General features: G+C 49.7%; 1 long non-coding RNA gene across 1 annotated transcript; it reads left to right on the forward strand.

Annotated features, from left to right (window-relative positions):
* Nucleotides 1-2,875: 2,875 nt before the first annotated feature.
* On the forward strand, nt 2,876-3,891 carry LOC148006673 (uncharacterized). Its single transcript, XR_015674327.1, has 2 exons — nt 2,876-3,140; nt 3,486-3,891. It is a non-coding gene; the product is annotated as an uncharacterized LOC148006673 (long non-coding RNA).
* The last annotated feature ends 4,858 nt before the right edge of the window (nt 3,892-8,749 follow it).

Raw genomic sequence — 8,749 nt, forward strand, 5'->3', positions numbered from 1 at the left:
TTCTCTCTGACAGGCCCGGCTGAAACGGAGGAGGCAGAGCCGCCGGCCAGATCAGTTGCCGGGCCACAGTCTGATAAGGGTTTCTCCCCTGTCGCAGGGAGATTGCGCAATAAGCGCGAGGTGATGCCAGATTCAACCTCCCAGGCTTTCCCACTTAGACAGGGAACCGGTGGCCAGACCTAATACTGGCCGTTTTCAGCAGCTGACATTTACAATTGGAAACAACACAACCCTTCTTTCTCCAAAGATCCGGTGGCATTCACCGTCCTAATAGAATCTGTTTTACTTACCCACCAGCCTACTTGGGATGACTGCCAACAGCTCTTACAGGCCCTCTTAACCTCAGAAAAAAAAAACAAGGAGTGTTCCTAGAGGCTAGAAAGCATGTTCTGGGAGATGATGGGCATCCCACCCAGCTGCCTGAAGACCAAACTGGGATTTTAATACAGCTGAAGGTAAGGGACACCTACGCCTTTATCGCCAGTTGCTTCTAGCGGGTCTCCGAGGGGCTATGACGCCCTACTAATTTGGCTCAGGTAAAACAGGTATTACAGGAAGCAGGGGAAACTCCCTCCGCCTTTCTAGAGAGACTTAAGGAGGCCTACCGTATGTACACTCCCTATGACCCAGATGACCCAGGACAAATGACGAGTGTCTCTATGTCCTTCATCTGGCAGGCTGCTCCAGATATCAGGACTAAGTTACAGAGGTTAGAAAATTTACAGGGCTATACATTACAGGATTTACTTAAAGAAGCTAAAAAGATTTTTAATAAGAGAGAGATAAAAAAGAAACAAAAAATTGAGTCAAATCTTGGCCGCCGTAGTTCAGGGCCAAGAAAAGAAGGGAGATAGGGGGGGAGCTCGAAAGGGGCTGAAGCTGGATAAAGATCAATGTGCCTATTACAAAGAGAAATGGCACTGGGCCAGAGAGTGCCCCAAGAAGCCTGGTGGACCCCGAAAGCCTCGACCATGAACCTCCCTCTTGGCTCTAGATAAAGATTAGGGAGGTCAGGGCCAGGAGCCCCCCCCCCCCGAGCCCAGGGTAACGCTTAAAGTTGGGGGGCAGCCGGTTACTTTCCTGGTAGACACAGGACCCCAGCATTCAGTCCTCACCCAAGCTTCAGGACAACTCAGCGACCGGACGGCCTGGGTACAAAGAGCTACTGGTGAGAAACAATACCGATGGACTATGGACCGCCGGGTTCAGCTGGCTACCGGTAAGGTGACCCATTCCTTCTTACATGTTCCGGACTGCCCGTACCCTCTGCTGGGCCGTGACCTGCTCACCAAACTAAAAGCACAAATTCATTTTGAGGAAAGAGGGGCCCGAATAACTGGCCCGCACGGAACTCCCCTTCAAGTTCTATGAATATAGACTATATGAACTGGGACAGGACAAGCCACAATCCCTAGAAATAGACACTTGGGTCACGAATTTTCCACTGGCTTGGGCAGAGACTGGTGGGATGGGGTTGGCACTCCAACAGCCCCCCTTAATTACAACTCCAGTCTCCATAAAATAATACCCCCTGTCACATGAAGCTTATCAAGGTATAAGGCCTCACATTACGAGGCTTCTAGATCAAGGCATCCTAATCCCCTGCCGGTCGCCTTGGAATACGCCTCTTCTGCCTGTTAAGAAACCTGGCACTGGAGCTTATAGGCCAATACAAGACTTGAGAAAGGTCAACAAGAGGATAGAAGATATTCATCCGACTGTTCCAAACCCTTACAATTTGCTCAGTAACTGTTCATCGATGAGAAACAGGGGTATGCTAAAGGGGTCCTAACACAAAGGTTGGGACCCTAAAAACGCCCTGTGGCCTACCTGTCTAAGAAATTGGACCCTGTGGCCTCCGGCTGGCCACCGTGCCTAAAGATGGTGGCTGCTATTGCTGTCCTGATCAAGGATGCTAAAAAATTGACTTTGGGACAGCCACTCACCATCCTAGCACCCCACACAGTGGAGGCCTTGGTAAAGCAGCCCCCAGACCGCTGGCTCTCTAATTCCCACATGACCCACTACCAAGCCTTGTTACTGGATACAGAACAGGTTCAGTTTGGGCCCGTAGTCGCCCTCAATCCTGCCACCTTGCTTCCTCTACCAGAGGAGGCAAAACAGCATGACTGCCTACAAATCCTCGCAGAAGTACATGGAACCAGGCTGGACCTATCGGACCAGCCTCTTCAGAATGCTGACCACACATGGTACACGGATGGCAACAGCTTCTTGGCAGAGGGAGGGCGAAAGGCTGGAGCTGCGGTCACTACGGAGGACAAAGTGATTTGGGCGAAAGCCCTGCCTGCTGGTACCTCCGCACAACGGGCTGAACTCATCGCCTTGACTCAGGCGCTCAAGATGACAAAAGGTAAGAGGCTAAATATATATACAGACAGTCGTTATGCCTTTGCCACGGCACACATCCACGGGGAGATCTACCGGAGGCGGGAGCTGCTCACATCTGAGGGTAAAGATATTAAAAATAAGGCTGAAATTCTGGCCCTCTTAGAAGCCCTATTCTTGCCCAAAAGACTGAGTATTATACATTGTCCAGGACACCAAAAAGGGCACAACCCAGAGGCACGAAGAAACCGGCTGGCCGATGCCACGGCGCGAGAAGCGGCCATGAACAAACAAATCTTGACCTTAAATAGCCCAGACCAACCCACGCCCCCACCAGTGGGACAAACTAGTTGGGTTTATGCCCATGAGGACATAGAGCTCCTAAAAAAATGGGGGCCATCTACCACCCTCAACTAAAACAGTGGGTCTACAAAGGACTTTTGAATTGATCTCCTTTTTACATAAGAAGATAAAAACCTTACTAGATTGGGAAGAGATAAATCTGTGTTTTTTTTTAATTGGGACAAAGCGATACAAAAGGTGACTGAGAGTTACAAAGCGTGCGCTCAGGTTAACCTGGGAAGGACCATGATTGGACAAGGAGTTCGTCCTAGGGGACACCGTCCCAACATTCATTGAGAAATTGATTTTACTGAAATTAAACCAGGTATATATGGATACAAGTATCTCCTAGTGTTTATAGACACCTTCTCAGGATGGGTCGAAGCCTTCCCCACAAAGCACGAGACTACAAAAATGGTCACCAAGAAGCTCCTCGAGGAAATCTTTCCCAGGTATGACATGCCTCAAGCGTTGGGGTCGGACAACGGGCCCGCTTTCGTCTCCCAAGTAAGTCAGTTGGTGGCCAAATTGCTGGGGATTGATTGGAAATTACATTGTGCCTATAGACCCCAGAGTTCAGGTCAGGTAGAACACATGAATAAAACAATTAAGGAGACTTTATCCAAACTTACGCTTGCAACTGGCTCAAAGGATTGGGTGGCCCTCCTTCCCCTAGTTCTATATCGGGCCCGGAATACCCCGGGCCCCCATGGTCTAACTCCTTTTGAAATAATATATAGAACACCACCCCCATTTGTCCATTTCTTTGATTCAAACATTGCTGATTTTGCTGACAGCCCTTCTCTGAGGGCCCATTTACAGGCCCTACAGATTGTGCAGAGAGACGTCTGGAGACCTTTGGCCACTGCTTACCAGGACAAGCTTGAGCATCCGGTGGTGCCACACCCGTTCCAGATTAGAGACACCGTGTGGGTGCACAGACACCAGACCAAGAATCTCGAGCCACGGTGAAAAGGACCCTACACCGTCCTCCTGACTACCCCGACCGCCCTAAAGGTAGACGGAGTCTCGGCTTAGATCCACACACCACACGTCAAGACAGTCCGGTCTGAGGAATTGACTAATCACAACACTACACCCCAGACATAGAGAGTTCAGCACACTCCAAACCCCTTAAAGTTAAAACTCCTACGTGGCTCCTCCTAGCCCTTTTGTGGCCTAGAGTCAGTGGGGGAATAAGCCCCCACCAGACAGAAATTTCTTGACCAAGTCGAGTGAAAGATTTCACTCAAAGTTAGCAAAAAAATGGGGGAATGAAAGACCCCAGCTTAGCAGCAGTAACGCCATTTTGCAAGGCTGTACTTAAGATGACTGGTTCAGGGAAAGGTTAGAACACTGAGTACACAGCAGCTGCCAAGCAGGATGTGTTTGGTTGAAGGCCTGGCAACAGGACGACTTCGGTTGAGCACCTGACAATGAAAAAAAGCCCCGGGAGAGGTCCCACACCCTGGTGGGGGGCCGAGTCAGTCGTTATGTTCCAAGAAGGTAGCTAAGAAACTTGCCCCCGGGCTGAACCCTTGGGGGGCCGAGTCAGCTGTTATGTTTCTGGAAGGTAGCTAGGAAACTTGCCCCCGGGCTAAACCCTTGCCATATTAGAATCCACCAATTATATCCCTGTAACCATGCATCTGCTTCTGTATGCTTGCTTCTGCTCCCCAAAATCCTATAAAAGCCCATCCTTGGTTCCGTGGGGCGCGCCAGTCCCCCGAGTGACTGAAGCGCCCGCAGGTGCCTGTGCCTGTGTATCCCGACAATAAACCAAATCCTCTTGCTGATTGCATCCTGTGGTGTCTCGGTCTGGTCTTTGGAGTTGGAGGGTCTCCATCCTGAGGGAAAGTTCTCCCTGAGAGCTTTTCAAGTGTCTGGTGAGACATGCTGATCCTGGGAGAATGAAGATTCACCTCTCGTGGTTCTGGTTCCTGGAGTCATTCCTGTGCCCTTAGAGGAAGATGGAGGATTCCCCCTCATCTTTTGTCATCACAGAAATTCTGGCATTGCTGCAGTCATTGTGTACTGTCCCATCGTGGCCTGCGCTCTGACCCTCTGCACTGCTGCTTGCTGGAAGCTGCTGTGGACTGGGGAACTCTGCCCTGGTTTTGCAGATCTCAGACATGGTTCCATTGCCTGCTGGTTGCTCCAGAGAAGAATGACCTATCCTGAACTGTCCTGGGAAAGACCTTGGCATTTTCGCTGCTATTGTAGCAGCCATTACTGCTGCAGCCATTGTGTCTGCAGTATCTGGAGTTACCCTCCCCCAATCTATTGTTAGGCAAGCACAGTGGGTGAACTTTCTGGAGTAGTTGCTAATAATTGGGAATTCTAAATTTCATTATAGGAGCGGCTTGACTACGGCCCGTGGTGGTAGCAGCTGAGGAGAACCAGATGAGGTGCCCACTACTTATCGGGAGAGGCTCAACTTCCACAATCTCTTAAATTAATGCCATCTGGCCTCTGCTCCTTCGCCCCTGGGCTCAAGTAAGAGGAATGAGAAGATGACCTGATGTAGCTATTCTCAGTGACGGGCAACTTCCTCTGACCCTTGACCAATCTAAGACAGGAACCTTGGGGGCGACAAGGTGATCCTATGACAGATAAGGCTGGGGTTTGAGAGGTCGATCCTAAGACAGAGGTGGCTACACCCCGTTTAAACGTACGGGCCGGTCAAATGCTCCTCTGCCCAGTTTCTCCCCCAATAAACACACGTATAGCCCAGAACAGTGTGTTACAGCATAAGTTCATTTCTGGCCATTGGGGTGCAGTCCTAACTGCAAGAGTGGCTCGCCATGGCCGAGCTGGGCACTCTGTGAGGCATGTCTGATCTCTCTCAGACCACTACTTCCACCTAATGGTTTTTTATAAAAGAATAACGGGGGAGATGTAGTGCCATATTGGATTTGGGCCTGGCCGCTTTGTAACTGCATGGCCAGAGTAAAAGTCATGGGATTGTTGGACAGAGGCCTCTCCCATGTATTTACTGCACAGGAAGAAAAGACCAAGTAGTAAACACCCAGTGTCTCCACTGCATGACCTCTGCTGAGCCCGGCTGATGCATGTGGAACTGACACACCTGGACCACACCTGGGTGGTGGTCAATTTACTTCTGCCTTTTGCTTCCTCAGCCTTTATCCTTGAGATTTAGGCTGGTCTTCTGGGATTTCTCCCTAATTAATTCAGGTCTCGTAGTTGGTCTTTTGTTACCGAAGTCACGAGCCAGGTAGTCACGAGCCAGGGTTTCCCACTGTGCTTCCCAGTTATTTTCTACCTGGAGACTTGGGTATATAAGTGGTGAATAAAGCTACAGGAGACTCTCACTATTCCTCTCACTCTCACTCTTCTTCCTCACTCTCACTATTCCTCTCACTCTCACTCTTCTTCCTCACTCTCACTATTCCTCTCACTCTCACTCTTCTTCCTCACTCTCACTATTCCTCTCACTCTCACTCTTCTTCCTCACTCTCACTATTCCTCTCACTCTCACTCTTTTTCCTCACTCTCACTATTCCTTCCGCTCTTCCCCTCTCTCTCTCTGTCTCTCTGTCTCTGTCTCTCTCTCTCTCTCTGTCTCTCTCTCTCTCTGTCTGTCTCTCTCTTCCTCTCCTGGCTTGACACGATAACCTGTGTGTGTATGTGTGTTTCTTTCATCCCGTAGGCTTTCGCCCGATTCTCGGTACCAGGTCGGTGCTGGCGCCGACACTGAATGGAACCAATCTTCCTGTGTGAGTCCTCACTCTGAGCCCTGAAACCTCTCCCGTCCCAACAGTACAGAAGATAATATCTTTCTAAAAGCTTCTAACAACTCCCTCATTTCTAAATCATTACCTTGTTACTTCTCAAACCCTAAGACAAAAGGGTAAGGTGCCTACCTCACATAACAAATCTGACTTGACCTCAAGGTTCTCCCAGCATCCCTCAGTCCCTACCTGTTACAGGGTATGGATGGCATACCATCCCCTACCCTAAACTTCTTCAGCCCAGGGGCCAGGCTGCCCTTCTCCCAGCTGCCTTCCTTGTATAATCTGGCCATTTTGGTTACCCCCTCCTTCTTTGGGCCTCCTGGCTGGTGCCCCATCTCACCTTCTCACAGGCTCAGGGTCATGACCACTCTGGTCTCTCCCAGATGTCCCTGCTTCTGGCTGTGCTCTCCCACATATCTACCATAAACCTTTTTAGTGACTGATCCTTTTACCAATGTTCTCCATGCAAGTTTCCTCTCAGTTTTGAGCAAGTCACTGTCTGGTGACTTTGCAGTAATCACTCTGCCCAAAGGAACCTGAGAGACTGTGCTGAGCCTCCGCTTCTGTATTCTCGTGATTTGAGCCCCTCACTTGGTTCCGACACCTAGATTCTAGGAGATTTCCTGTTTGTTCCTGTTCTGCTTCTTTCAAGACATACCCAGCTTTCTTCTGAAAGCTTTCCTGTCTGACCCTGTAGCCTGCTTCCCTGTCTTCCCTCTTGTCGGCGCCAGCACCGACACGGTACCGAGAATCGGGCGAAAGCCTACGGGATGAAAGAAACACACACACACACACACACACACACACACACACACACACACACACACACAGGTTATCGTGTCAAGCCAGGAGAGGAAGAGAGGGAGGGAGAGAGAGAGGGAGAGAGAGAGAGAGAGAGAGAGAGAGAGAGGAAGGAAGAGTGAGAGTGAGGAAGAAGAGTGAGAGACTCCTGTAGCTTTATTCACCACTTATATACCCAAGTCTCCAGGTAGAAAATAACTGGGAAGCACAGTGGGAAACCCTGGCTCAAGTAACAAAAGACTGACTATGAGACCTGAATTAATTAGGGAGAAATCCGAGAAGACCAGCCTAAATCTCCAGGATAAAGGGTGAGGAAGTAAAAGGCAGAAGTAAATTGACCACCACCCAGGTGTGGTCCAGGTGTGTCGGTTCCACATGCTTCAGCTGGGCTCAGCAGAGGTCATGCAGTGGAGACACTGGGTGTTTACTACTTGGTCTTTTCTTCCTGTGCAGTAAATACATGGGAGAGGCCTCTGTCCAACAATCCCATGACTTCTTAACTGTGGCCTTGCAGTTACAAAGCGGCCAGGCCCAAATCCAATATGGCTCACTACACCCTCTGTCCTTCTCCTTCTGTATTGGGAGTTGATGGTTTCACCGTCTACTTTCTGCCCCAGGAAAGCTGGGATCAATTCCACACTTCAAGGGTGTGTGTAGGTGTGTGCATGTGTGCATCTGTGTGTGTACATCTATGTGTATGTGTGTGTACATGTGTGCATGTGTGCATCTGTGTATGTGTGCATGCATGCATGTGTGTGTACATCTGTGTGTATATGTGTGCACGTGTGTGTACATGTGTTTACACACAGATGCCCTGTGCATATGAAGGACAGAAGTCAATGTTAGGTGTCGTCCTCAGTTGTTTCTCCATCTTATATTGGAGACAAGGTCTCTTACTGAATTGGAAACTCGCCAATTCAGCTGGACTGTCTTGGCCAGTGTACTTCAGGGAGTTTCCTATCTGAGCTTCCCAATATTGTGACTACAGGCCAAATACTGCCATGCCTGGCACATAGGTTCATGGGTAATTCAGGTCAGACACCAAGTTACCAGAGTAGCCATTTATTCAGCTCCTAATTCTGGACTTCCTGTGCCTTACAATTCATGGCCAACCAACCACCAATGCCCTCAAATTCTTCCCTATACATTTTCCTGTGAAACCACCTGACTTCCTCTATGTTTTGGATTGAGTCTGAAGTGCCCCCTATCGGCTCATATTCTGGATGCATATTCTCCATCTGGTGCTGCTGTTTAGGGAGCTGTAGGACCTTCAGGGGGTGGGGTCTCACTAGGGGCAATGTAGAACTTTCCAGGTTATACCCAGCACCTGGTTCCAGCCAGCCTTCTAATTCCTGGTGTGCTGTGAAGAGAAAGGCCCCTGCTATGTACTTCTGCAGCTATGACCTGCACTGTCATGTCATCCCCCACAGGCGTGCAGGGAACCCTCTGAAACCATGAGCCTAACTCATCTCTTCTCCTTTAAGTTGCTTCTGTCAGGGACCTGT

Source organism: Rattus norvegicus, chromosome 2 (assembly GCF_021556685.1).
Source record: "Rattus norvegicus strain SHRSP/BbbUtx chromosome 2, alternate assembly SHRSP_T2T, whole genome shotgun sequence".
In the NCBI taxonomy this organism is placed as follows: domain Eukaryota; kingdom Metazoa; phylum Chordata; class Mammalia; order Rodentia; family Muridae; genus Rattus; species Rattus norvegicus.